The sequence below is a fragment of the Tursiops truncatus genome, chromosome 1 (assembly GCF_011762595.2).
Source record: "Tursiops truncatus isolate mTurTru1 chromosome 1, mTurTru1.mat.Y, whole genome shotgun sequence".
NCBI classification, from domain to species: domain Eukaryota; kingdom Metazoa; phylum Chordata; class Mammalia; order Artiodactyla; family Delphinidae; genus Tursiops; species Tursiops truncatus.
The window spans coordinates 36,546,223-36,572,458 of record NC_047034.1 but is presented as its reverse complement, the minus strand read 5'-3'; the positions used below and the strand labels follow the sequence as shown (position 1 = coordinate 36,572,458).

Below are 26,236 nucleotides of genomic sequence, written 5' to 3'. Positions count from 1 at the left end.
ACCTCTTATAACTCTCCCCCGCAAAGTCAGAGGGGCAGGGAGACCCAGTAGGAGGATATGGCAGAAGTTGAATGCACAGGACTTTTAACCAGTGTTCCTGGATTCAGGGGGGCTCATGATCTACCCCCCAAAATATTATGCAAACATTTGTATGTCTATAATTTTTGTGTAGAGGGCCCATTGCTTTCATCAGATTCTCAAAGACCTTTGACCCTAAAATGTTGAGTCTGTCTAATGGTTTTTAGACAGTGTGCCTTTGAGCTCTAAGGTGACCACTCTAATCCCCCAGTTCCATCCTCCTTCAATCAAAGCATCTTGCTCTCATCTATTTTATATGTATCAGATTTAAATGACAGAAGACGAAATGTTGGGCCTACCTGACCATCGAGTGGTGTGTACCCCTTGTAACAGGCATGCATACACCATACTCACCACCTACTGTGCACACACACGTACGTACACATGCACATATTAGACACATGCACAGATACACATATGCATGCATGTACACAAGTACAGGTACACATTCACATGCACACATACACACACACGCACAAACTCCCACTCCCAAACTTGGTGTAAGCGGCAGCAGAACAAGGTGAGACAGAAAGAACCCAGATCAAGACCAAGAGGTGAGTGAGGGCTGAAGCATGGAGACTAGATCAGGCCTAAGGGAGGAGTGGATCGTTGAGGACCTCACAGGCAGGAGACAGAGTATCAGCCCCGGTCTTGGTTGTAAAGCCAAATCAGACAGCACAGGCTAGGACAGGGGGCCGAATGGGTGGCTCCGAGTGAGTGTCCGGAGAACCAGCCCAGGCCAGAGGCAGGAGTCCTGATAGCTGAATTCACAGCTCTAACCCGGCCATGAGGTCGGGGCGGGGATGCACATGCGGGAGCTAAGCCTTGCTTTTAGAACGTTGTTGCATCTCCATGGCCTTCTCACCTCGGGACTGTGCGCGTGTTGTCCTACCCACCTAACGCCTTCTCATCTTCAAGGTACTGTGGCATCACCTCCTCCAGGAAGGCCCCCCTTTGTGTGCTTCATAGCACCCCATCACATGGCTATCAGAGCAGGGAGCATAGCGGTTAAGAAGAGTCCAAGCCCAAGGTGTCCTGGATTCCACTCCTGACTCTGCTCCTTAGTACCTGGGTGGCATAGTAAGAATCACCTCGCCTCTCTGTGCCTGTCTCCTCATGTGCAAACTAGAAATAATAATAGTGTCTGCCTCACAGGCTTGTTGTGGAGCTACATGTAAATGAGCCAATACAGGTAAAGCACAGAGAGCAGTGTCCAAAAGAGGATAAGCGTCCAAAATAGGATAAGGGCTCAGTAAATGTTACCTATTATCCTTGTATGTATTGTCATCACCCTTTTTCTTTTCTCGGCCCTCAGTACACTCAGCAGTTTTGGAATAGGGGCTGCATTTATCATCTCTTTGTCTGTAGAACCAACTAATGTAGCAGAGATTCAATACATGTTTAAAAAGAAAGAAAGGAGAGGGGGAAAGTGGGGAGGGGGGAGGAGGGAAAAACTCCTAGGACAGGAGTCATCTTTCTGCCCCAGTAGTAAGACATCTTCTTGATGGGAGTCAAAAGGGGCTTGCATGTGTGTCCTCCAGGTAAGGTAGGACTTCAGAAGTTCCTAGCAATGTCTCCGGCTGGCCATGGGCAAAGGATGAGATTCTTCGGGGAGTGCACATGCTTCAAGCAATCACAGCTCACACACAGAAATTCAAGCCATCAGTTGCTGCAGACAGATCCCTTTGGGACTGCCCTTTCTCAGAGGGGAAAATTCCTTCAGCCTCACTTAGCTCACAGCCTCACCCACCTGTCAGTGCTCCATCTGCAAATCCCAGTAGGTACTAGTTCGATGCCAAAAGAGAGCTGGCAGCGGAGACACCAAGGTGGTCCGTGTGGTGCCCTGCCCATCCCCCTCTGTGATTCCATCAACCTTTCGGAGTCCAGAACTTAGTAGACTGTACACCTCCTGCCACCAAGGGTTTGAAGATGCAGAACTACACCCATGATTACTTAGCGTGTTCATTTATCCATCCGCTCATTCAAAATAATGAATATCACTATCAGTGCCTACTGTGTGCTTTCAAATATATTACTTGTTGCTAATATCATCGTTAATGACATGAAGCCAGTGTCTCTCAACTGGGGTGATTCTATGGACATTTGGTGAAATCTGGAGACATTTTTGATTGTTATGTCTGGGGGCAGGAGGTGCTACTGGCATCTGGTGGATAAAGGCCAGGGATGCTGATAAACATCCTATAATGCACAGAACAGCCCCCACAAGAAAGAATGATCCTGCCCCTAATGTCGTAGTGCTGAGGTTGAGAAACTGAGCAAAACAACAAACATGTATTGGTCATCACGTCATGTATTGTGCCAGTCACCGTGCTAAGCACGTTGCTTTATTTAATCCTCCCAACAGCCCTGCAACACAGGGACTAGAACTACGTATCTTTCCAGATGAGAAAACCAAGGCTCAGGGAGGTGAAATTATTTCCCCATTCATTCATGTCATATGTATTTATTGGACAACTCAGTAGGTGGTGGATTTGGAGAGCAAACCCACCCGAAGTCTGCTCATCCACTAAACCCTGTTAGCTCTCTGCTCCAGAGCAGGAAAGAGAAACAGGAAATAAGTAAGTGCGGGAGAAGTGTAAGTTTGGGGAGGAAAGCAGAGTTGATAAATGCCACTGGTTATGACAAAGGTACTGCTTTTCCTTACCTGCCTTCTCCTGCCTTTCATTCCCCACACCTACTCACATGCTCCCAGACACACACATAAGCAGTTGAACAAAATCCTTGAGGCCCCAGTTTGCCTTCAAGTTTATTTTGGTGTGGGCGGTGATTTTAGCTTGAGATTACACCCTCCTTCCTCTCCCCTCAAAATGTGTCTCATCTTATAAACACAGCCAGTTCTTTGGCTGGGAGAAGGGTGGAAATATTTCTCCTGCTCCTGAAGTGTCTTGATAAAGATCTGCTCTCTGCCAGCCTCCAGCTTCTCCTTTTGCTGATTTAGGGCATGCTGTAGGAGGTGTGGTATTTTATCTGTAGCTCCTGACTGGTGGGCTGTTTGGATGGGGCCAGCATGTGTCGTGGGAAGAATGTGGACTTTGGAATCAGACCATCTTGGTTCAAATCTTTGCCACCTACTAGGTAGGCGATATTGGGAAAATTATCCTTACTGAGCTCTGGTTTCTTCATCTGCGAAATGATGATACCTACCTTAAAGGGTGCTTTCAAAATTAAATGAGGTCAGGCATGTTCAGCTTTTCGCCCGGTGCTTGGCAAAGAGCGAGCCCTCGGGAAATGCAAGCCAGTATTCGCATCTTCCACCTCAGCCCCAGGTTGGCTTTTCCCAGGGGCTCAGACAGATGGCGAGGTATAGTCACTGCATCCTCCCACCCTCCTGGTGGGCCTCCCTACCTGCTCTGGGTCTTCTCTGGGGCCCACGTGCATAGGTCAGCCCAGGCCCCCAAATCGACCACAAGACCGCCCTGCCCCCGTGGTGAGTCGGGCTACTGAGACCACACCCACCACTACCTCCCCAGCACATCATGTGAGTGAGAGTCATCCGTGATTCCTATTCACCCCTCAACTCAGCAGAGGCCCAAAGAATGGCACGGAAGAGTAAGCAGTGGTGCCAGTTGACCCTATTTAAAGATGTATGCTGACGTCATTTCAGACCCCGAGGCTAGGAGGGATCCTCAAGACGCCTTGTCCTAAATGACGGTCCTCACCACCATCCTTTGGTCCTTCTCCTCCAGCTTCTCACAATGGAGGATGTACTAGAATGGGCAGCTACAGAAGGGAAACCCAGTCATTGAGCACCTACCATGCACTAGACCGTTTGCCACCTGAACGTAGCCCACCCTCCCCTCCTGGGCGCACGATACCCAGTCCCCCTGCAGCAGGAGTGCATGAGCACTGTCTAAAGACCCTCAGAAGATGACCTTCCTTATCTCTCTGCTGTCTTATCTTTGGGGACCTCCTGAACCTCAGGGTCAGGAAGACCCAACGTTAGGAATTACAGTATGCGGTGTACTTTCTCATTTCCCATCTCATTTAGTTCCGCTAGCACCTCGAGGGGTGGATATTCTTATCTCCTTTTGGAAGATGGGGTAAACAGGTCCCGATAGATTATTCAGTCAGTGAGCCCTGGAGCCTTGACATAAGTCCTAGTTTTGTGGTTCGAAGCTCACAACCCCCGAGATGCCTCAGTTCCCTTGCTGGATTCTTCCTTATATCTTACCTAAAGTAACCATTTAAAAATTGTTCTTGGAACACTGTAGGCTATGGGCCACGGGAGATGTAAAGGACAGCACAGCAATGGGCCTTTCCTCAGGTACCTACAGTCTATTTGAAGGTGTGGGATGTGTTTGCTAGCTTCTCACTTCCCCAGAAGACAGGATACTGTGCCCCCTCTCCCAGAGGTTCTGGCGGTGCAGCTCAGGCATGGGGTGGTGTGGAGCTAGAGAAAAGGAGCCCAGACATCAAGTAGCCTGGGCTCCAGCCCTGGCTCTATAGCCATTGCCCTTGGGGAAGTTACCCTGTTCCCTTACATCTAAAATGGAGACATTGATGATTCTGGTTCCTAGCTCGAAGGACTAAGGAGGAGATTTAGTGAAATAATATGTGTGAAAGCAAATGTTAGGGTCGGTGCTCTCATTGTTCCCCCTCCCCAACCCCTACATCTTATTAGCAGCCTCAGACACTCTGAGGCATTTCTATTGCCAGTCACCATTGTAGCCTGACCGTATGTCTTGTGACCAGGGCAATTACAGCTGCGTGTTTCAACTGCTACCCCAAAGCCATGCCCTCCTCCCAATTAAAAAAAAAAAGAATATAGAATGAGCTAAGCCCTAGAGAGAGAAGCTGACCTCTGCAGATTATACCCCAGGAATACGTGGCCTGGTCATGTCCTGCAGGTGGAGAACAAAAATGCCAGAAACTTTCACCAGATCTTGGTCACTGTCCCAGCAGGAAGGGGAGCAACAGTTAAGGGAGGACCAAGACCCTGAGGATATCTTTCCACAGCTCTGGCTGTTGTGGTCTCTCCAGGGAAGACTTCTGACTGGAGAGGTTTTCAGGTTTGCCTTCGGTTGTAGGGAACTAAGCTTGAGCACAGAGCAGGAAGGAATTTCAGATTTCGAGTGTTCACGAGGAACGCATTCGTTGTGAAGGCTGCTGCCCAATCCCTTCCACATCCAGCCTCCCACAGTCTCTCTGGCTCATTGGAGCTGAGATCAGCTAGGTAACAGAAACATCTTCCTCTTGCTGGTCTGTGACACGCCCCTGCCAGGATGGGAGCCATTACCTTTTCCAGATGTGGAATAGTTGCAGGGCTCATCACCCCGGGAGGGGGAGGGCGCTGCTGGGATCCCTCTCCAAGGGACTCCACGTCCTTTTATTTAATCCTCAGGAGAGTCAGTAACAATAAAGAAAGTGGGAGATGCGGAGGAGAGGAGCTAAAGTATTTGCCCAAAGACACTGTGAGCTGCTCGTAATTCCAGCTCAAAATTCTTAGGTCCGCAAAACACTGAAATGTGTCTCTTGTCCCTCCCCCTTCCTTCCTACAGGAAGAATTTTGTACAAAATAACATTGCAATTCCCAGAGCAGCACTCCATTGCTTAGCTACCTCTCCGCAGATGTGGGGCCCCCTTCTCCTCCCTCCATCCCATTTTCTCTATCACTGCCTCCTGCCTCCAAGCCTACCTTCCTGAAAGACATTCTTGACACTGTCATTAAACAGCTACCAGCAACACCTGCTGGCGTTCTCCGGTGCAAGGATAACAACCCAACTTTAAAAAGAAAGAATACTGAACAAGAAAGGTTGTAGGAGGTGTCGTCGTGGGTTCGGGGACTTTCTGTGTTTTGTTTTTTTTGCCAGATTACTTTTCCTGCACTTCTCTGTTGATTCTCTTATTCTGTAAATGAAGAATTTGTTTTTAACATCTTTATTGGAGTATAATTGCTTTACAATGTTGTGTTAGTTTCTGCTTTATAACAAAGTGAATCAGCTATACATATACCTATATCCCCATATCCTCTCCCTCTTGCGTCTCCCTCCCACCCTCCCTTTCACAGGGGCTACCTCCACCCAGCAAAGCCTTTAACAGTAGAGGGGGAAAAAAAGACGGAAGAGCCAGCTGTTCCCTCCTCCCCCCCCCCACCCCTCCCTCCCACCTCCTTCCAGCAAATGCTGATGCAGGGTGATAAAGATGGGGTTCTCAGAATTTTACCTAATAATAACTCCCTCGAAAGTCATTACCTGGGTGCCTTTTCCTTCTCTGTGCTTCTGCCCTGGAGTTTCTCCTGTTTATCCAAGGAGCCTCATAGGGAGACCCCTGACAGCTTTGCTCACTGCCCCAGTGGTTGTTAAGCCTGGGTAGATGCCTACTCAGCGGTTCCCACCATCCTGCCCACAGAGGTCTAGCCCACTTGGAAACCCCAGCAACCCATTCTTAACCACACTGTCCCTAAGTGCCATGGGATCCTGCTGCCTGGCTCATTGCCTCCTGCTGCCAGCTGGAGCTCAGATACAAAGCCTACTTTTTTTTTTTTTAAGATGATAGGTCAAAAGCAATGGATTTTTATTTTTGCTTTCAGACAGAGGCCAACGAGGAAGAAAATGGCAGCTTCAGAAAACTGAGTTGTGTCTTGTGGTTGCCAGGGGTTTGGGGACTGGTGAGGGCTGGAGGGGTTGAGTTACTGGAATCGGGGTCCAAGGGAGCTTTGCAGAGGTCAACCCGAAGCTGTATTTGTGGGAACAATCAAACTGATGACTCTGATGGTTTTCTATTGTGTCATGGAAAAGGCTTCTAGGGAATTCTTGCCAAGTCTTTAGAAGAAAAGATATATATAGCTAATGATGAGTGTATTTATGGAGAGATATGTGGATATATTCATGCCAGTCATGCCAGTTAGCTCTGCAGGCAGGAGGAGGTGCCCTGGAAAAAGAGGAGAACACGAGGGTCTCCCTACAGCTCTTCTGGACCCTGGGAGAAGGACCCATGAGCATCATGGGAGGTACTGGGATCTTTGGGCTTAATCCCCAGGGACCTACCTCCTGGACCAAGAGAAGCTTCCTAATGGAGGCCAAGCCTCTGAGCCAGAGTTTTCCTTTGAACTATTCAGGCAGGTCCCTGCCATCTAGAGGACATCTTGGAAGGAGATCCTTCTGGGCTCTGTGATCCCTGAGTAACCTAGTCTTCAGAGCAGAGTGTGAGAGGCAAGGAGGCCATATGGGAAAATGCAGCAGTGCAGGGTGGAGTGGGAGGCCGAGGGCTGATGCCCCAAAGAAGGGATGGAATGCTCCGAATTCAATTGCTTTTCACCTGTGGGAGCAAAGCTTAATTGGACTGTCGGCCTTGGAGGGACCGAGACCCTGAGTTTACAGGCGTTGGGAGGCTTGTCTGCTTGGCTGGTACCATCTGCTGGCCCCCTTGGAGCCTGGAGGAACGGCCGAGGCTTACTGCGAAGTTGGGCTAAAGATTCTTTCCAGAATCTCCCTGGAACTACACGATGTATGTGTGGTATGTGTGTGGTACGTGTGTGTGTACGTGTGTGTTTGTGCGTGTACATGTGTTTATGTGTGTGTGGTGTGAATATGTGTTTATGAGTGTGTGTGCATACGTGGTGTGTGTGGTTTGTGTGTACGTATGTGTGTAAGCATGCATGCCTGTGTGGGAGGGTGTATGTGATATGTGTGCATGTATGTGTTTGTGTGTGTATGTGTCTGCGCATGTGTGGCGGTGGGAGATGTGGGGTGTGTGTGTGTGTGTGCGTGCACTCTTCCTGACTTCTCTCCATCAAGGGACCTCCCAGAGCGGGTGAGGCAGCCAGGGCCTTGAGTGAATTGGTTGGGAGGACTAGCTGGGCGGCCCAGTATCTGCTTCTGCATCTCTCATCCCATCTCCGTCATGTCAACAGCTCTCAAAATTGACTGAAGCATGGCCACTTGCCTCATTTCCAGCCTGTGTCACTCGTCCCCATCTCTGCCCATACCTGCCCCATTGGAGGCCCGGGGGTATGATGAGTAAGTCAGGCTAATGACACTGCACCCACCTTATCTAGCATTGCCCTTGGTATACCTTCCTCGATATGTTTCTGAAGCAGCGGGTGGGGATGGGAGGCAGGATATTATTGCAAAACCCGTTTGGCTGTAGCTGCCACCTGAATTCCTCCTCCACAGCAGACACCTAGTGCCACCCCTCCCCAGGCAAATTGTGTAGCTTAGTACTAGCAAAGAGACTCAAGGTCTAAAGAAGGCATATAGGTTGGCGAAAAGAACATAATAGTTGGGACACTCTTACACTTCCCTTTCCTCCTCCGTGTCTCACCCTACCCAACACCCACCCTCAACGACAGTCAGTCTGCATTCCTAAGGAGCAGGACAGCATGTGAACATCTGGAGAAACCAAGAATGAAAGTTTGACTCAAGTCAGAGACTTTCTAGAATAGCATTGTCCAAAAGAACTTTCTGTGATAAGGGAAATTTTTATATCTCTGTCGTCCAGTACAGTAGCCACTAGCCTCAAGTGCCTATTGAGAGATTGAAATGCATTAGTGCACCTGAAAAACTGAATTTCTGGTTTTCCTGAATTTTAATTCATTTCAATTGAAATAGCTCCATGTGGCTACTCTACCAGATGGTCCAGTTTTCGAATATGAAGTAGAAACAACTCCAAAGTCTGGGATACCTTTCAAGCCTAAAAGAGAATCCTCCGTCTCTCAGTCCCAATTAAAGAGAGGGCAGTTTTGTAAGATGCCACAGGGCAGGGTATTTACCATCAGCCCAGAGTGAGCCACATTTTTAGCCTAAAGCATTAGATACACTTCTTTCTATGATCTATTTCCCAGGCCAAAGAAACGGAGGGATGGAATAAGCAGGACGGGCCCAGCCCTCCCCCGCACCCCGCCCCCACCCGCCCCCACCGAGAACCACCCTGGTCCTCCACTGCACCTGGCCCGGCTCCCCGTCCACAGTGTGGGACCCTCGGAGGCCGGGGGCCTGGGGGCACCACGCAGAGCGATGCCGCAGCTGCAGACATCTGCTCGCCCTCTATCTCTGCCCCTTCATTTCTTTTCTGTCAGCAGCAGCTCTTGACCGCTGTTGGTCAGCAGAGTCAGAGAGGCCCCGCAGACCTGTGTTCCGGCATCCTCAGCTCCCCACCCCTGCTGAGGAAGGTTAAGAGGGAAAGAGGGGAAAAGGAGACAGGAAGGCAGAGTGTGGGTGAAATGAAATGATAGTGACATTCAAGAAAGAGACTTCGTAGGCCGCTCACTGCCCTCCCTCCGGATTCAGGACGAACCTTGTCTGGTTTATAAGCCATCGGCAACTTCTCTCCTGTCCGAGTCGTCAAATCCTGGTACCCCCATCCCCTCCCTCCCTCCCACACATACAAGAACACATGTGGCCGGTCCATCTGTGACCTTTGTTCTTCTGACCTCACCCCTGGAAGGGGAGAAAGCCCCAGAAGAGCCTTCACTCCCCATCGCAGACTGAATAAATTCCACCATCCTCCCTGCCTTCAACCTTCCCGCTTCCTCCGGGTACACAACAGGAAGAGGGGAAAAGCCCTCTTTCTGGGCCAGGAGGTTGGCAGCCCCAGCTGGATCCCACATGTGGAGAAAGCCCGGCGGGTGGGAAGCCTTCCTTCTTCTGATCCCAGCCTCTGCTGGCTCTCCCAGCCAGAGAGCTGAGCATCCTGTGAAGCTGCTTTCATTCATCGCCCAGCAGTGGATTCTCCTTGGAGAGAGGCAGCCCAGGGTGGGTGGCAACCCAGGAGTCCAAGACGCAGACCCCCACACAGCTCGGCTGAGCTGGAAGGCAGCTGTGCGAGCCCCTTCCCTTTCTTGCACCTGAAGAGGAGCAGAAGAGCCCTCGTTTTGCTGCTACCAGCAGAACAATGGCCGATACCCCTCCGTTTCTTTCTCTGCAAAATAAGGAGATTGCATGGGAAGGCCTTTCTTGAGCTAACCTTCCCTGAATGTCATTTCCCAAAAACTCCACTCCTGTGGGCCAAGCAAGGGGCTTTTAATAGCTATGGAAGTACAGGAACATTCTCTTGCAGCTCTTTTGTGGCTCTGATTTCTCAAGGAAGAGAGACGAGCCAGCTCTCCCTTTGACTTTGAGTCACTCACTGCCTCTCCAGCTCTGTGCTTTGGAGCTGAGCTGAGCGCTGAGCTAGACTGAACAGGCCTCGGTTGGGGGGAGAGAGGACAGATATTAGTAAATTCACTTTTGTTTGTGTAGCAGCTAGAGCAGGGAGGAGACGGAGTGAGGTAATAGAACTTCCTAAATCAGTGCATTCTCCGGGGAGTGTAGCATTTCCTTTCCTAGCTAAGTTTCCAAATAAGAAAGTTCAAGTTTGCATCTTGAAAGTTGTTTTTCAGGACATGATTTCAAAGTACACGTTCTCTTCCTATCTATTGATACACTACCACCTCCCATGCCCAGACCCTGTCCCTTCCTGCCCGGGTCCATGGGGGCTGGTCTGCAGATGGGGGTAGGGGGTGCTTCTAGGAGAAGGGGGTCTGGCCAGAGAGCAGGGGTGAAATTCCCCTCCCAGCCTCTCACTGACATCTGACCTCTGCACCTTTCTTGCTAGTGACCCCTAAATTACTGAGCTGTCTAACCCTCCCCAGAGAGGAGGGAGGCAAACAGGGCTGATGGGAGGTAGAGCAGAGAAAGTATGAGGGGGAGGTCAGGGGTCGTTTCACAGTATGTTTTGGCAAAGGAGGCCTGTGGAGCAACCAGTGGGATCGGACTTTCATCCTTCCAGAGCTTCCCTCTCCAGGAAAACAAAAGCTGTCACTTGAGTGGTGGTTTGGAGGCACTGTGCTCTGGGGAGCAGGGCCCAGCTACCTGGGGTAAGGATTAGATAACAGTCACGGCCTTCCCCTGAACCCCTCCTGCCCCCACTCTCCTCCGCCTGGGGAGGTGACAAAAGTGCTTGGGAAGGCCACAGCCTCTCTGTGAAGGGGCTGCTCAGGATGAGAAAGGCTCAGTCAAGCGGGTCGGTGGGGGATCCTCAGTGCCCCAGCCAGGATGCTACTTCTGCGATGCTCCTGGTAACTTTCAACATCGCCGTGTCACTCCAGACCACCACCCTGCAAATCTGTCTCCTGTGCGGACAAAATAAGGTCTGAAAGGAAGGAAGAGGTGGCAGGCTCAGGGCCTGGAGGCTAGAGTTTTCCTGCCGAGTGAGTGCTGGGGGGACTTGGAAGGCTGGGGGCTTGGGAGGCCAGAGGAGTCAGCCCCTAGCAGCCCTCCTCAAACCTGGACAGAAGGGAGACACCAAAAACTTGACCTGACCATGGCCATAGCCATTACGATTCTTTCCCCCAGCTTAAATGTCTTCTACCCCCAACTCCCCTTGGCTGCTTCAAAATTCAGGGCAGTGGCAGCAAATACTCCTGAGGGGCAAGAACTCCCTACCACGAGCAGGTCTTAACTGGAGCCAAGTCTCCAAAGACTGGGCCATGGTGTCGCGTGGCCTGTGTCTTCATTGCTTTGTCCACCACTGGCTAACTGTGTGACTTTGAGCAAGGTCCCCAACCGCTGTGACTCTCACCTCCTCCTCTGTGACATGGGGATATTACTAGCGCCTCTTCACATGCACATGGATGCCCCGAGAAAGTAGAGAGAGAGGCACAACGCAGCACTGGACGCATAGGAAGGACTGGGTCAGTGTCAGCTCTTCTGGTTCTGTCTTGTCTCCTAGCTGTCTTCTTTGTGGGTAGCTCTTTGACACATCCATGGTGACCGTCCACTCCCAGGCAGCCACGGCCACTGCCGTAGCCAAGGCATGGACCGAGCAATGACCCCTCTTCCCCAGGTGCAGAGGTGCCCACTCAGACCCCCTAACCAAACCCCTCTCCCCCTCCATGAAGCAGAGGCGTTTCCTCTGCTGACAGCCTGAAGACAGGTCATTTTTCTTCCCTTCCCATATAATGGTCTTTACTCCCCTACCCATCACCCCTTTTCAAACCTTAATGACTTTAACATACACACAGTTCTAAAAAAAAAAAAAAATACAAGCCCCCCGTGAGCTGCCCCGGACCCATTGTAGTGGAGGAGAAATAACCCGAGCACATGTTCACAAGTCACTGCTTGCGTTGACAGGGGTCCTCGTGCTAATTTCCTCCTGTGTTTGAAGCCTGAGCATGGGGGTGGGGCGGCAGGCAGCAAGAGGGAAGAGATGGAGGGCTTGGGCATTTGCTTGTTCCCTTTGATCCTCCTAGAAACGCTGTAGCATTTAGGGAAATATTTCATCCTGAGAGATCTTGAAGAATAAGAAAGATGGGTTGGGCGGGTGTCGGGACTGTGATGGAAGGAGATTGCTACCAGATGACCTTTTCTCTCCTTGAGATTCTGAATCTCTGCTGTCTTGTTTCTCTGGGCCAGGGAGGGAGGGGACAAGCCTCTAAGGGGAGACTCTAGCTCAGAGTAGTTATGGATTTGCTGAAGCCTCCTACCCCGACCAACATGCATGGTTTCTGCCTCCAGTTTCTCTGTGGTTTCCCTGGCCTCTCCGTGGACCAGCAGAGCCCAGGGCCCTCATCTTCCCAATACAGGCAGCATCCAGGGTGAGCCTCTACCGCTGCCATCCTCAGGGCTGTCCCCTGACCTCCAGCACTGACATCTTGTCTGTGAATGGTACCCAGGGGATGGTCTGCCGGAGATGGAAGGCAGGTACCGCCTGCCTCTTGGTCGTGTCCCCAGCCCTGCACCTACCCACACAGGGCCAGACTCCTGTACCAGAGACAGGAGTTGACCGGCAGAAGGGAGGATCCAACAGAAGGGAGAGAAGAGACAGAGCTAGGAGCTCCACTGCACCCTGTGGCATGGAAATGGAGCTGGCTGGAATCCAGGTTTTCCTCTAAATCAGAAGCAAATGCACCAACTCTGCAACCTTACCCCTTGACCGAAGACGGGAAAGTGCCTGTCTGACCTCACGTTATTGGTGCTATTATCATCATTATTGGTAATATCACCATCATCATCCTGTAATTTACCAATTTCAATGGCAGGGAGGCTTAGGCCTCCTCTGGGCTTTTCTGTTAAGAGAAAATGAGTTGTGGCAGCCTCCCCGCCTCTCTCCTCCCTCCTTACCACCCACAGGGCCTCTCTCCTGTCCTGTCACCTGAGACTCTCCCTGGCCCCAGTCCAGTGCACCTTCATCCTTGTGGGGACACTGCGTGTGGCAGGGTTAGCTGCCAGGGCAAGGGGGAGATCCCTGTGCTGTGGGGTGGCATATGTCTCTCTCCTTCCAAACAAGAAGATTCAATCCAGGCCCTAAACCAGTGATTCTCAGACTTGAACATGCATCAGTATCACCTGGAGAGCTGATAGGAGTACAGATCGCTAAGCCCCATCCCCAGAGTTTCAGATTTCACGGATAGGAGATGGGGCCTGAGAATGTGCATTTCCCAGATGCTGCTTTTGCCAAGTTCCCAGATGATGCTAATGCCCTCATGGGGACCACACTTTGCAAACCACGGCCTTAAATCATCCTCAATTGTGTATATTTAAGGGGTGAGTCACTTGAACTTTTTTCTCTTCCCATCCTCATAGAGACAGGTGTTTACATTGTGCCTCATCCAGTACCCTCAAATTGGGTTCCCAGCCAGGGGGCCAAGGGCCCAGGTGCAGTGTGAGGTAAGGGAGCATTGCTAGCTCTCACACATAAGGACCCCCTAGAGAAAAGGCAGAGGCAGGCAACACCCCCGTCCCCACCCACTGAAGATTTATTCCTTCATTTGGCATTTCGGGCCTTCCTCCGAGGGAGGCCGGGGCCAGCCTGACTCACTGTGTGAAACTTTGTTGGAATCGCTGGGCCCCAGCCAAGCTGTCCTCCCTCATTCTTTCCCACCTGTTCCTCTAGCTGAGCTTCAGGCTCAGCAGAGAGTGACTGGGTCCCTGTGCACACTGTCCCCACGCCCACGAGAAACAGGCACCCGGGGTGCCCACTGTCTGCACACATCCTCGAAGCAAGGCTCCCGCAATTCTGTGCCGTAGCTTTCCCCTCCCCTCCACTACAGAGCTCAGGGATTCTCCAGAATCTGTGTCCTGGGAGCGGGGCTGTTTCTCTTTCACCCCTGTAGGACCACTTCTCTGTAGGAAAAGGAGGAAAGAGGGTGGGAGTTGACACTGGGTGGGCTTCCCCTGCCGGGCAGAGACCAGGCTGGATTCATTTCACGTGGTCTCCCATCAGCAGGAGGGGCTGCTCCCTGATATTTGCTCTGGTCCTCAGGAGAAGGCCCCAAACTTTTTTGCAACAGCAGAGCACGCAGTATACCTGGATCGTAAGAGGTGGGCAAAGTCTAACCCAGTTGTTCTCAGTCTCGAGCAGGCATCAGAATCCCCACTGCTGCATCCCACCCCCAGGGTCTCTGATTCAGAATCTCTGGGCCGGGGTGGGGCCTGAGAATCTACATTTCTAACAAGTTCCAGGTGGGGCTGATGCCACTGGTGTGGGGACCGCACTCTGAGTACCACTGGTCCAGTTCTGCGGCCCACTGATTAGGCTTTTGCTGATTGCAATTCCATGTTTCACTTCATCAGAACTTTATTTCTACCACTACATTAGATTATCTACTCTTTCTAAGTTCTTCTGTCACTAAGGAAAAATGTGACCAGCTTGCTAATTCCATGCTGTTTCTTCATTCATTCAAAAGATAGTAATCATTATAGCAAACTCTTACACAGTGCTTACTAAGCGCCACTGTCTTAGAGCTTTGCATATTTTAACTCTTTTAGTCCTCATAATGGTCCTATGAGGTATCTGTAATTATTAGCCCCATTTTACAAATGAGTAACTGAGGCACAGAGAAGTTAAGGTTATGAGTTGCATTACGTTTCATCAGAGACAGAGCAGGGATTCAAACCAGGCAGTGTGTGTCTGGAATCTGTACTCCTAACCAATCTTCAACTCCTGACTATCTGTCTGTTATAAGGTAGGCACCATGATGAATTCTGAATGGGTTAGGTAGGGAGAATACAAAGATGAATGCCACATTTTGTCTTGTATCACCAGATGGAAGGGATGGCATAGGATAGTATTTACCAAGACAGAAATCTGTACCAGTGCTGAGTACCTGAAGCAGAGAGAATGAATGGCTTGGCCTGAGAAAGGCATCAAAGAAGAGTGGGCATTTGAGCTCAGCCTACAAATATAAGAAGGAGTTTTGAGCTGGAGAAAAGGCTAAAGGCCACTCCCTAGCAGCAACCAGAACAATCCAGGGACTATGAGTGGCTCGGTGCTCTAGGGGCTCAAGGAAGAAGGGGGAGGAAGGAGAGGGCGAGCCACTACAGAAGCAGGCCGAGGCCAGGTGGTGCGCCATCTTTAATGGCACGCTCGGAGGCGGGACTCTGGTGATGAAGGGGGAACCATATAAGGTCTTTGCGCAAGTCAGGGACATAATCAAATGTAATATTGTGAAAGGTAACTCCAGGTTTCAGCCTTGGAATCCACCATGGGCTACATTCCAGACACAGAAAGAGCTAACCTCCCCCTGCTTCCTTGGCCACTTACATTTCCCTGAACAAAATCACTTGCCCTAGCACTTTCTATCTACCTGGACAACAGCCTTTGTCTATTTAGTGCTTTGGGGGTTTTTCTAGTTGATCTTTCCCTTCCTTCTCAAGGCTTTTCCAGCTGGTTTCAACCTAATTCTGACCTTGTCACCAATCATCGGTGGGTGTTATTCTCCATGACCCCAAGCCATTCCCTTGTATAGCCTCAAAGCCTATGCTTAGGTTGACCGAGGCTTCTGCTCGGGCAGGTAAAGGTACCCTTGGATACATACATAATTCAAGGACTATAGGTGTCACAGCCCTTCCTCCTACTCATACCCATGGAAATAGATGGGCCCCAGAGTTAACCGCAAGCCATTTGGACTCCCTCTGCAGTGCTCACCTCCACTGCATTTAAAAGGCTTCGTGAGGTCTATCTAAACTGCCTCTTATCATCTGATTGGAAATGCTGATGGGAACTAATACCAGAGGCAACATCCTTCGACCTCCATTTTCTCACCTGTGAAATGGCAATAATTCCTTACCCATTTATTCAACAGAGTTGTTGTGACCTGAAATCCAACCTGACTTTGGAAGCATTTTGTAAACTGGAAAGCACCAGAAGAATACGAGATAGAAGGAGGGTACATAAGGCTGGTTGCTTCAGACAGGAATAGAATTGAGCCATCCGTCAATTCACTTCAAACAACACCCAGAGATACCACACAATGGGAGGCCAACCCGTGTCCAACCCTATAACTGTCCCACGGAGTCCCTAGGTACCTTTTAACTCTCTTTTGAACTGTAGGGTCCTCTGTCTCGGGCTGTCAGGTTTTCTTAGGCTCTTTCTTAGGAAGACTGCCTTTCTCCAGCCTGACCTCTGCTCCCCAGGGCTTCAAGTTGTAGCTCTCATCTCCCGCTAGGACTGTGGATAGCCTTTCCAGATTTTCAGCCCATCTCCCAGGAGAGCAGTGACCACTGGGGTGGAGCCAGCTGGCCCAAGACCTCCCAGCAGAGAACAGACTCCAGCAGGAGGATATAGTCCTTACCAGGCTGCCTAGAATTTTAAGGGACACAAGAAAAGTTAGGCCTTGTCCACCCTGATAGGATTTTTCAGAAATAATCTTACGTCTTTCTCTTCCTTCAGGCTAGGTGGCCTCTATCCTTTCCTACTTGGATGCTGGAGCCTTTGAACCTCCCATTCAGAGAATGCTGGGGTGGCAGACACACCAGCCCTGGGGGCATCCAATGGGAAAAGAAGGAATGGCTCTACTTGCCCAGTAACTGGCCATATTCCACAGTTGAGTCCGTGTTCACCGTCAGCTGCTGCTCTGGGATGAGTGGACCTGGGTGGAAGACCCACATCTGTCCGTCACCTAGCACTTCGCCATCCTCCCCACCACGTTCTCCCCTTAGCCTTCTTTCCCATCATCCCTCAGTCTAGTTTCTGAGTCCTCTTCAGGTCCTCTACACCTCCTCCCAAAGGTTTCTGCAGGATCAGCCAGGCTACTCACTGCTGGAGGGCTGGTGGGTATGCTACTGAATTCTGTTTGCTAAGGGGTCTGGGAGCTCCTACAGAGTTGCCAGTATACAAAGCGGGCTCCCAGCTGACCCAGCTCCCCCCAGAACAGCAATTGGCCAGGCCCAGGCCAGAGTTCCCAGCATCAGGGAGGTGTCAGATCAACAGGGGCCAAATCCAATTTTTCCTGCATCCCAGGGGTGTTGAAGGAGACCAGGAAACACCAACTAATTTCCTTGAGGGGATTTCTCCTGGGTGCACCGCTGCAGTCTTGGCAGTGTTGTCACTTTGCAGCAGTGAACTTGAGGGTGTAAAAAAGGAGAGGAGGCATAGAGGCTAATGCAGAGTAAGAGGTGTACTGTGGGGTGAGTCGTCATGGAAACTTAAAGCAGAGGAAGCAGGCAGAGCCTTCGGCTGGAGTGCCCGGCAGTCAGTGCGGTCCTGATATACTAACCAGCTTAGCAGGAGGCATGGCGACACCCCTGCTTCTCACTCTTATGGCATCACTGAGCGGGCCGATCTAGGTGAGCTGCATTCTCTACCTGCCTCCTCTACCCTTCTCAGCCACCCGCCGCCCCGCATTTTGTCCTCTTCTCCTCGCCCTCCCGCCTCCAGCCCATCTCCTCCATATGGTCTCCACATCTGGCTGATGACCAACCAGAGAGTTTGACAGTGCCTCCTCCCGCCCTCAGCAGCCCTTACCTCCTCCCACCCCCACCCGCTGGGTCTCCTTATGACTCTGCCTTCTGTGTTCCTCCCTGCCTCCCCCAGCTGCCCTGCAAGAATAGAACAAAAATACGGGCTCTCTGAAGCGTTTGCCCTTCTTTCCCCACCCCCCAGCCCCACACACACCGCCAGGCCACCAGGCCTTATCAAGTCCCCACTCCCCTCCTTCCTACATTTGGAAGCCCCTCTCACTCACAGGAGCTGAGTCCAGTCAGCGGGCAGGGCCCCTCCATTGCCAGGCAAACCATGGATGCATTTGCAGAGACGAATCTCATCATGACTCTGAGACTCTGGCCTCTGACCCCAATATCTCCCTCAGAGAGGGTTTGACATAAGCCAGTATTCCATTAACTTCTCTTCTCTCCAGGGATTTCCCTCCTCGGGCTCCTAATTCTGTCCCTGGTGTGAGTGTGTGCCTGCGTGTGTGTGTCCGTACACCCATCCCGTCTTGGCATCCCGGTGCAATCCCGGCTAGCGTCCCCAGTCAGGACAGAGGAAATGAAAGTCAAGATTATAGCAGCAGATGTTGCTGAGAGTTCTTCTTCCCGGCTCAGTGCTGCCCATCCCTCTGTAAGTCAGGCCTGTAACGAGAGGATTAATTTTAGTTCCCCTCAATCTCAGCCCCAGTACGGCTGGCTAATGCTGCTTCAGCTGATAACACTTTCATTGGCACTTCCCCTACCCGCCCTTGAGATGGGCTCATCATACACACTTAGGCCCCAAACTGAATCTGCCTGGAACCAGAGCCTTGGCCTCAAATCTTGGCCAGATGTGACAGCTTGATACCAAAGGATAGATCCTTTGTCCCACTGCAGGTAGACTGGAAAGAGGACTTGGTGGGGCCGCAAGTGAATTCTGGCTCTGCCATGTACTAGCTGTGTGGCCTTGAGAACTTCGCCTAAGTTCTCTGAGCTTTGGTTTCCTCATTTCTTTCTTTTTTTTTTTTTAATAAGTGTATTTATTTTATTTATTTATTTTTTTGGCTGCGTTGGGTCTTCGTTGCTGGGCGCGGGCTTTCTCTAGTTCCGGCAAGCAGGGGCTACTCTCCATTGTGGTGCGCGGCTTCTCATTGCGGTGGCTTCTCTTGTTGCAGAGCACGGTCTCTAGGCATGCGGGCTTCAGTAGTTGTGGCACGTGGGCTCAGTAGTTGTGGCTCGTGGGCTCTAGAGCGCAGGCTCAGTAGTTGTGGCCCACAGGCTTAGTTGCTCTACGGCATATGGGATCTTCCCGGACCAGGGCTCGAACCCATGTCCCCTGCATTGGCAGGCGGATTCCCAACCACTGTGCCACCAAGGAAGCCCTGGTTTACCTCATTTCTTAATGAGCATAATAACACGGGACTCGCAGGGCTTGTTGTGAGGATTAAGTACAATAATATATTCGCGTGTAGTAAACGCTCAGCAAATGCTAGTTAAGTCTGAATCTAAATGGTGCACACAGTGCAGGGAAAGAGAACCACAGACTTTTTAGAGCCCTTGAAAAGGCTCACTCATCCAGCAGCCTCAGTGTAGTAGTGGGACGGCAGCAGTCCTAGTAAACAGCTCTCGTGTTTCCTGTACCAGGTCGTGTTCTGAGTGCTGTGTATGCATTAATTCATAATCCTGCACCACCCCCTTTTGCAAATGAGGAAATTCACCTCATCAGAGTTAAGTACCTTGCCCCAGGTCACGCAGGCTCTTTGTGGTACAGACTGGAGTCAAACGGAGTGAGAAGGGCTCCAGGCTTCGTTCTCCACCAGTGCCCTCGGATGTGCCCCGGGAGGCAGCTGCAGCCCAGAAAGGGCAGGGACTTGGTCAGGGCCACCCAGCTGTTAATCTTCTCCCTCCTCGGCCTGAGCTCTTTCCATGGCCTCAAGCTAATTGGCCACATTTTTTAGAAGGTGCTGGAGGGACCCATCTTCTATAGCCAGAGAGCCCCAGAGCAACTCAGTTACCCCTTCTTCCTCTGCTACTGGAGAAAGTGTCCCCTGAACACAAAGAGCAGCTTCGTGCAGGTCCTAAGCGGACTCCAGGGGACCCACCCAGTCCTCCCTTCTGCGCAGAGGCCGTAGACTCAGTACTCCACAAGGACACGATGAGATCAGCACCCTCTGCCCACCAGGATCTTTTAAAAGAGAAGGCAGCTTCCTTGGGTTAGTTGCCACCCAAGAACTCAGAACCCCAGCTCCCCAGCGGTGAGATAAGTGTCAGGGCATGTGCTCTGCTCAGCCTACCCAGGCTGAGATCAGACCCTTGTGAGCCCCGGGTGTCACCCGCAGATGAGGGCAGTGCTGTGGGCATCTAGCAGGCAGAGGCATCAGAAATGGAAAAAGAGGGGCAGCCCTAAGTTGCAAGTACTTAGGAGGTTTTTTTTCAAGCTGGTAGCAAAGTAGAGAGCTAGAAATAAAGGGAAGAACAGAGCATACCCTTTCACAGAGGCATCCCAGGCCTTTCATAATATGATCCCTCCTACCTTTCCAATTACAACTTTCCCCAGCTAAAAATATTACTCTGTGAGTTAACAGGGGCCCAAAACAGTGGCTTCCACATAGGTCTGTGAACATAACGTGCATCTCTCGCTCAGAGCCGTGATCACAATGCTAATGCTGATACTGACTGAGGACCTACTCTGTTCCAGGTACTGTGCTAAGTGCTTCCCATGCATTTTCTTATTTAATCCTCACAACATAATTCTATTAGGTGGGAACTATTATTATCGTCATTTAGTTTAAGACATTAAAGTTTAGAGAGCAGATTAGTCAACTTAGGCAAGTTCCTTAAATGCTCCGTGCCTCAGTTTTCTCACCTCTAAAAGGGGGAACTACCTTCTAATTTTATTTTGAAGAGTCAATGAGATGGTGCATACAAAGCATTTAAAATAGTGTTTGGCTGTAGTAAGCATTTGATAAAAGTGAGCTATGATTATGATTACCGTGAAGTCTGACTGAAAGCACCCCACCCCATTCCCAGCATCCTTAATTCTTAATAGTCCTTTAGGGTCAAACGGTGACAGTACCAGCACATGGCAGCCTACCTGCTTCCACCACCATCACCACTCTTTTTTGATATGGACAATTTGCCTCTTTCCAAGTTTGTCAAGTGCGAAGCAAATTGACCTTTAGTTAGTTTCCTTTAATCTGTGTCCCTTTGTTCCACCTTGCAGCCAGATTGCACCCCGTACTGAGATAGTAGCACCCATTACAGTGTCCCTGGGAATGACACCCCCTCCAGGAAGCCTTCCCTCCTCAGCCCTAACTGATCTCTGAGCTCCTGGCACGATTATCGCCAGTATCAGGCATTTGCTCACTGGCATTGCTCCTTGTTACTTTTCTTTCCCTGTCTTGTCCTCTTCATTAGATCCTGGGATTTTTAAGAGCAAGGACCATATTTTATTTAGCTTCATACTGCAGGATATTTATCACTCAGGAGGGGCTTAAAGAACTTGTTGGTTGGAGGATCACCAATCATGGTTACTTGTTCATTAAAAACAGTACAAATTGTAGGCAATTTTCGGCAGTATCTAGGCCTATTACAAAGGCCAAAATAATTTGGGGTCATGGAATCATATCATGAAGCCTATTTGACTTTGGCTGTACCAGAATCATTCCATCTTCTTGTCCTTGGCTCAGCTAGCCCCGTTACAAGCACCCTCACGGATAGCTGTTGCCTACTAGCCAGCCCCTTACCCCCATCTGGCAGGCATCCAACCCCACAAGGCCTCCTGCTTACCTGCCTCTGTGGGTGGCTGTGAGCCTCCTCCAGGAGGCAGTTCAGATCCCACCCACCCCCTGCTTCCCCTCAGCCTGTCAATCACCACTCTCTGGAGATGGTCCCCAAGGCCCACCCTCCTTCTCCCCAGCCTCCAGTCACAAATGACTGCTCCAAGGCAGGCTGGTCTTTGTTTAACGTTCCTTTCATTTGACTTTGGACTAAAGAGAAAGATAAATGACACTCTGTCTCTTTATGGTAAAAAAGAGGCATTTTAAAAAGACTATATATATATATATATATATATATATATTTTTTTTTTTTTTTGCCTTTTAGTAGGAAAAAAAATCCTCTAAGTTATTAGGGGAAAGAAAATCATTTGACTTAAGCAGCCTCTGGCAGTATGGTGATGCTGAGACAATATACCTGTCAGCATCTATCAGGTTTGGAAAACAAAGCCATCTGCATATGGGGAAATGAAGGGGGGCTGGGGAGTGAGAAGAGGCGGCGAATAGCTAATAAGGGATGCACGAGGCACCCCACACCCAGCTGGAGAAGTCCTTGCACATCCTGGTTTCTGTGATTGGCTGTGACCAGAAAAATCCAGACATTTGGGGAGGGAGTAATAAGTCTGGAATTTTAGAATTTTTTTAAGTAGTAAAGATTTTAGAGTTCATCCAGCCTAGCCCTTCATTTTTTGGGGGGTAAAGAAGCTCAGGTCTGTAAATGAAAGGTGACTTACTCAAAGCAAGTGCCCAAACCAAGGCTAGAATCCCGTTTTCGTGGCACTGTGGGTTTCAGTCCCTCCTCTGCTGACCTAAGTCCCCTTTCTCACCTGTTGGACATGCTCTTTCAGTTCTTCTTCCTCGCCCATCACCCAGATTCTGCCCCTCCAGTGTTACCTCCAAGTCCAAGTCTCTCTGACTCCTTGTTGCCCCAAGCCCCTGCCCCCTTGCCCACAAGTTGGGGGTCACTCTAGAGCAAACTTTCTAGGAGAGGGGCTCTGGCTTATTTCCAGACAGGGCCAGATGCACCCAAAATATCCTTTTGGATGGAGCACCGATCTGCCCTGGTACTGGGGCTATGCAATATCCAGTCCCCTGTAAGTGACAGAGAAATAGTCACGATGAGTTTCAGTTTTATCAGCACACAAGGCTGATGGTCTAAGATGTTGCTGATCATATGTAACCCATGTGAACTCTCCCTGTGTCTTGTCGTCACTCCATTAATCTGCACTTGTTTATCGGTTTTTTAGTATGTGTCATGTCTGGATCTGGAGCGTGTGACCTGTCACCCACTTCTGCCTGTGACTCCCAGAGGTCAGCCTCTTCTTTCCTCTGACTCGCTCTACAACACACAGGGGAGCACAATGCAGGGAGGGGCCTGCCTCTACCCAGCCCAGCTGTTCCATGTTTAATAACTTGGCCCGAGTGGGGACAGTCAGGACCCTCTTCAGGGAGTTCTCTCTAAGGAGTGCAGGATGGGCTGAAGATCAGTTTAGCCTAATCGAAAACTGCCGAAGGGGCTTAGTATCTTTTAGAATGAATACGGGGGTGGAGTCTAGAGTCCATAATCCTGGAGGGGTCCAGCCTCTGCTTCACAGACATCCCGCCTCTTGCGCCTGCCGAGAGGTACCCTTTCCCTGGCCCCAGTCCTGGTTGAAACTGGGACTTACTCGGATGCCAAAACCTGGCCACAGATGGCCAATTAAGAACTGCGCTGGGGCCCATTAGCCTCTCAGGAGCAGTGCCTGTCATTCTTTGAAACCACACACACTTAATCTTCTTTCTGTCTTTATTTTCCCTTTTCCATAAAATAGAAACTCCCCAAGCATTTAGAGCCTGCTGAAAGCCCCAGAAAGAGCACTTGAACCAGACACTCGAGGTTATTTTCCTAGGCTAGCTGTTGTGCCTTAGGACAAGGCATTCAACCTCTCTGAGGTTGAATTTACTTATTTAACAACCCCCCACATGGGGTTGTTATGAGGATTAAACAAGAGAAAGCGTATCATTCATTTATTTATCAAGTATTTCCTGAACACACCTACTGTATGTTGGTCACTGTTCTAGGGGTTGGGGATACATTAGTGAACAAAAGAGTGAAGAGCCTGTTGGATTCTAGTGACCTGTTTTAAAATCAAAAGTCTGAGTGTAAGGCGTCTCTCCATCCATGTGGTCCATTCCTCTCCTCTGGACAGATGCCTGCACAGCCCATCCAGGCACGGCTATGTATGAAGAGGGGAAAGGAGAGAAAGAGAAGCACTGACATTTCTTATAAATTATACCTTTTAATCCTCACCTGCAACGTAGGTGTCACTGGGCCCACTTTCCATTTAACAAAACCAAGGCTCCGAAGGTTTAGGTCACTTGCTCGAGGATAGCAACACCAGGATCTGAACTCAGGCCTTCTGTCTCTAAAGCCCTGCCCTGTTGGTTCCACCAAGCTGCGTCCATATAGCAAGTTCACTCTGTCCCCCGAATAAGTACTAATTACACTGGGTCCCCAAAGCCAGAGAGTAATTCTGCTATGGATTGAGGGGGGCAAGTGGGGGCCGGGGCGACGTACAGGTGCTGGTGTTTGTATCTGCCGAGTCTGTGTATGTGTGTGGAGTGTCCACAACGGGGATCTCAGCAGGGAGTTGGTATTTGGGATGCTAAATCACCACAATTTGTATTAAGCAAAAAGATAGTCATTATGTACCACGTGCGGGCTGCCTGGGCTGTCTCACAGTGGAGAAGTGGGAAACTGATGATGCTTTGGCCTGTGGTCTGGCGAGAATTTTCCACCAGGGGTCCTGAGATGCCCTTCTGGGGGTAAGATGTGGGGAGCAGTTGGGGGGAAGCGAGAAGAGAGGGGGATGGGGGCGTATGCCCCTCAGCTCCAGAGGACATGTGCCTCACCCCCTCCTACCGCTATGGATTCCTCATCAGTAGGGCCATTCCTGTTCTCATTAACACAAGTAAATCTGCATCCCAGCGCTGGGCAGGGGACACATGTGTTGATATTTAATTATATAGTGTGCTGAGTATATCATGGCTGCTCCAGGGAATGGCAGCTGCAGACAACGAGGTGCAATGCAGTACATTCAAAACTGCTTAGTTAATTAATGCATTAGCTGTTCACCTTGCTGTGTTGGGGGAAGTGGGGGGAGAGGACACCAGCTATTTTCCTGGTGCCTTTCCTGCTTCCTCTCCCTTCTTGTTCCTTTCTTCCTCTGAGCCCTTTTCTTCCAGAAGCTCTAGGACATTCTCAGCAGTCAGGGCAGCCTCCATCAAGAGCTCTGGTCAAAGGGTTAGAGAGCAAAGAGGGTTAAAACTCGACAGGGACAGAAGTAAGTGAAGCCTGGAAATTACGTGTGGATTTCCTTTGTCTAGTTGATGCCAGTCCCCAGCGACCTAGAGACTCGGGGAACCAGCGAACTGACATGCCAACGTAGCCCCAAGCTCTGCTCTCTATTTTGGGAACTCCCTCTCCCGTTCTGTAGCCCCAGGTGCAGACTCACTCAGGTGCTGAGTTGCACAGAATCCCATCGAGCTGGGAATTGAGTGGTTTGGGGGCAAGGAGGAAGAGCTCTGGGAATGAGCCAGGTAAGGTGTGAGGCACTGAAGCCACAGGTTAGGAATCCATCCACTTAGAAACTGAAAGAGCAAAGACCCTTTCTCCTAAGTTCCTGCCAGTGTGTATCCTTCACCCTCCTCCAAATCGGTGCTTCTTCCTACCTTTGGTGAATTATTATGTCAGTGCATGAAATCCTTATTTTGTGTTCTTTGAAAATTTCATTATTGTACCATTTTGCATGTTTGTCAATTTCACTTTCCTTGCCCCCTACCCTATGGACTTTACCTCTCATTCTTTTGAACTTCTGGAACATTTTCCAAAGCACTCCACCTGCATTTGTCATTAAGCTTCAAAGTTATCTGTATGTCTCCCTCCCAGTGCAAGCTGCTGGGGGCAAAGCCCAAATCACAGTCAGCTTTCTGTGCCTAGCACTGTGCTTTTCATAGCAGGCATTCGAGCAATGCTTGAATTGATGCATTCTGTCCTCATCAGATCTTCAGGAAGTCCCAGCAGGTCTGTGAGCCGGTCTCCTTTGTCTTTGGAGTCCCTGCTCCCATCTCAGTGGCCAGAGCCTGGTGACCAGCTGGTGGCTTTACTTCCAGCCAACCTAGTATCAGCTCTTAGCGTAGCTACCCAAGCCAAAGGCCTCACCCAGAGAAGGTGCGACTGGGTTGGCACTCAGGTGACCTGCTGCTGGCGTTTCCATGGGAGTTCCCAATCAGTTGAGATTTCTTTTTCCTCTCTCTTGCAAAATCTTGCTATTTGGGGTTGATTTCTTTCTGCACCATGTGTTAAATGTGAGAAATGTCATCTGCCCTTCCCTGGGGTGGTGGATATGGGGTGCCTTTTCAGAGTCTTGTCTTCTTGGACCACTGGAGGTGGGCCCTGCCCTCTTGTGGGAAGTGACCAGTTTATCTGTACAGCATAAATAGCCCTCAGCTGTAGCAGGAAGTGAGCCCTTAGGCGGGAAGTTTCTGTGCAGGAGGGAGGAGTACAGTAAGCACTGAATCAGTTTGCCAATGGAAGCTGTGGAACATTTGTTCTCTTTGTTCAAAAAATGAGACCCAGGTGCCCTGGCCCATGTAGAGGGTGAAGTCTCACCTGGAAGCTTGGGGCTCCACGTGGTGCTGGGACTCTGCAGTCCTGAGATGAAGGAGGGATGCCCCAACCACAAGCTTGCCTCTGGGTCCCACAGGAGTGAGACA

At 50.3% G+C, this 26,236-nt stretch overlaps 1 protein-coding gene across 6 annotated transcripts in view; it reads left to right on the top strand.

Annotated features, from left to right (window-relative positions):
* The window catches only part of PLXNA2 (plexin A2), a 221,460-nt gene that overhangs the window by 47,732 nt on the left and 147,492 nt on the right, over positions 1-26,236 (top strand). The window lies entirely within an intron of this gene.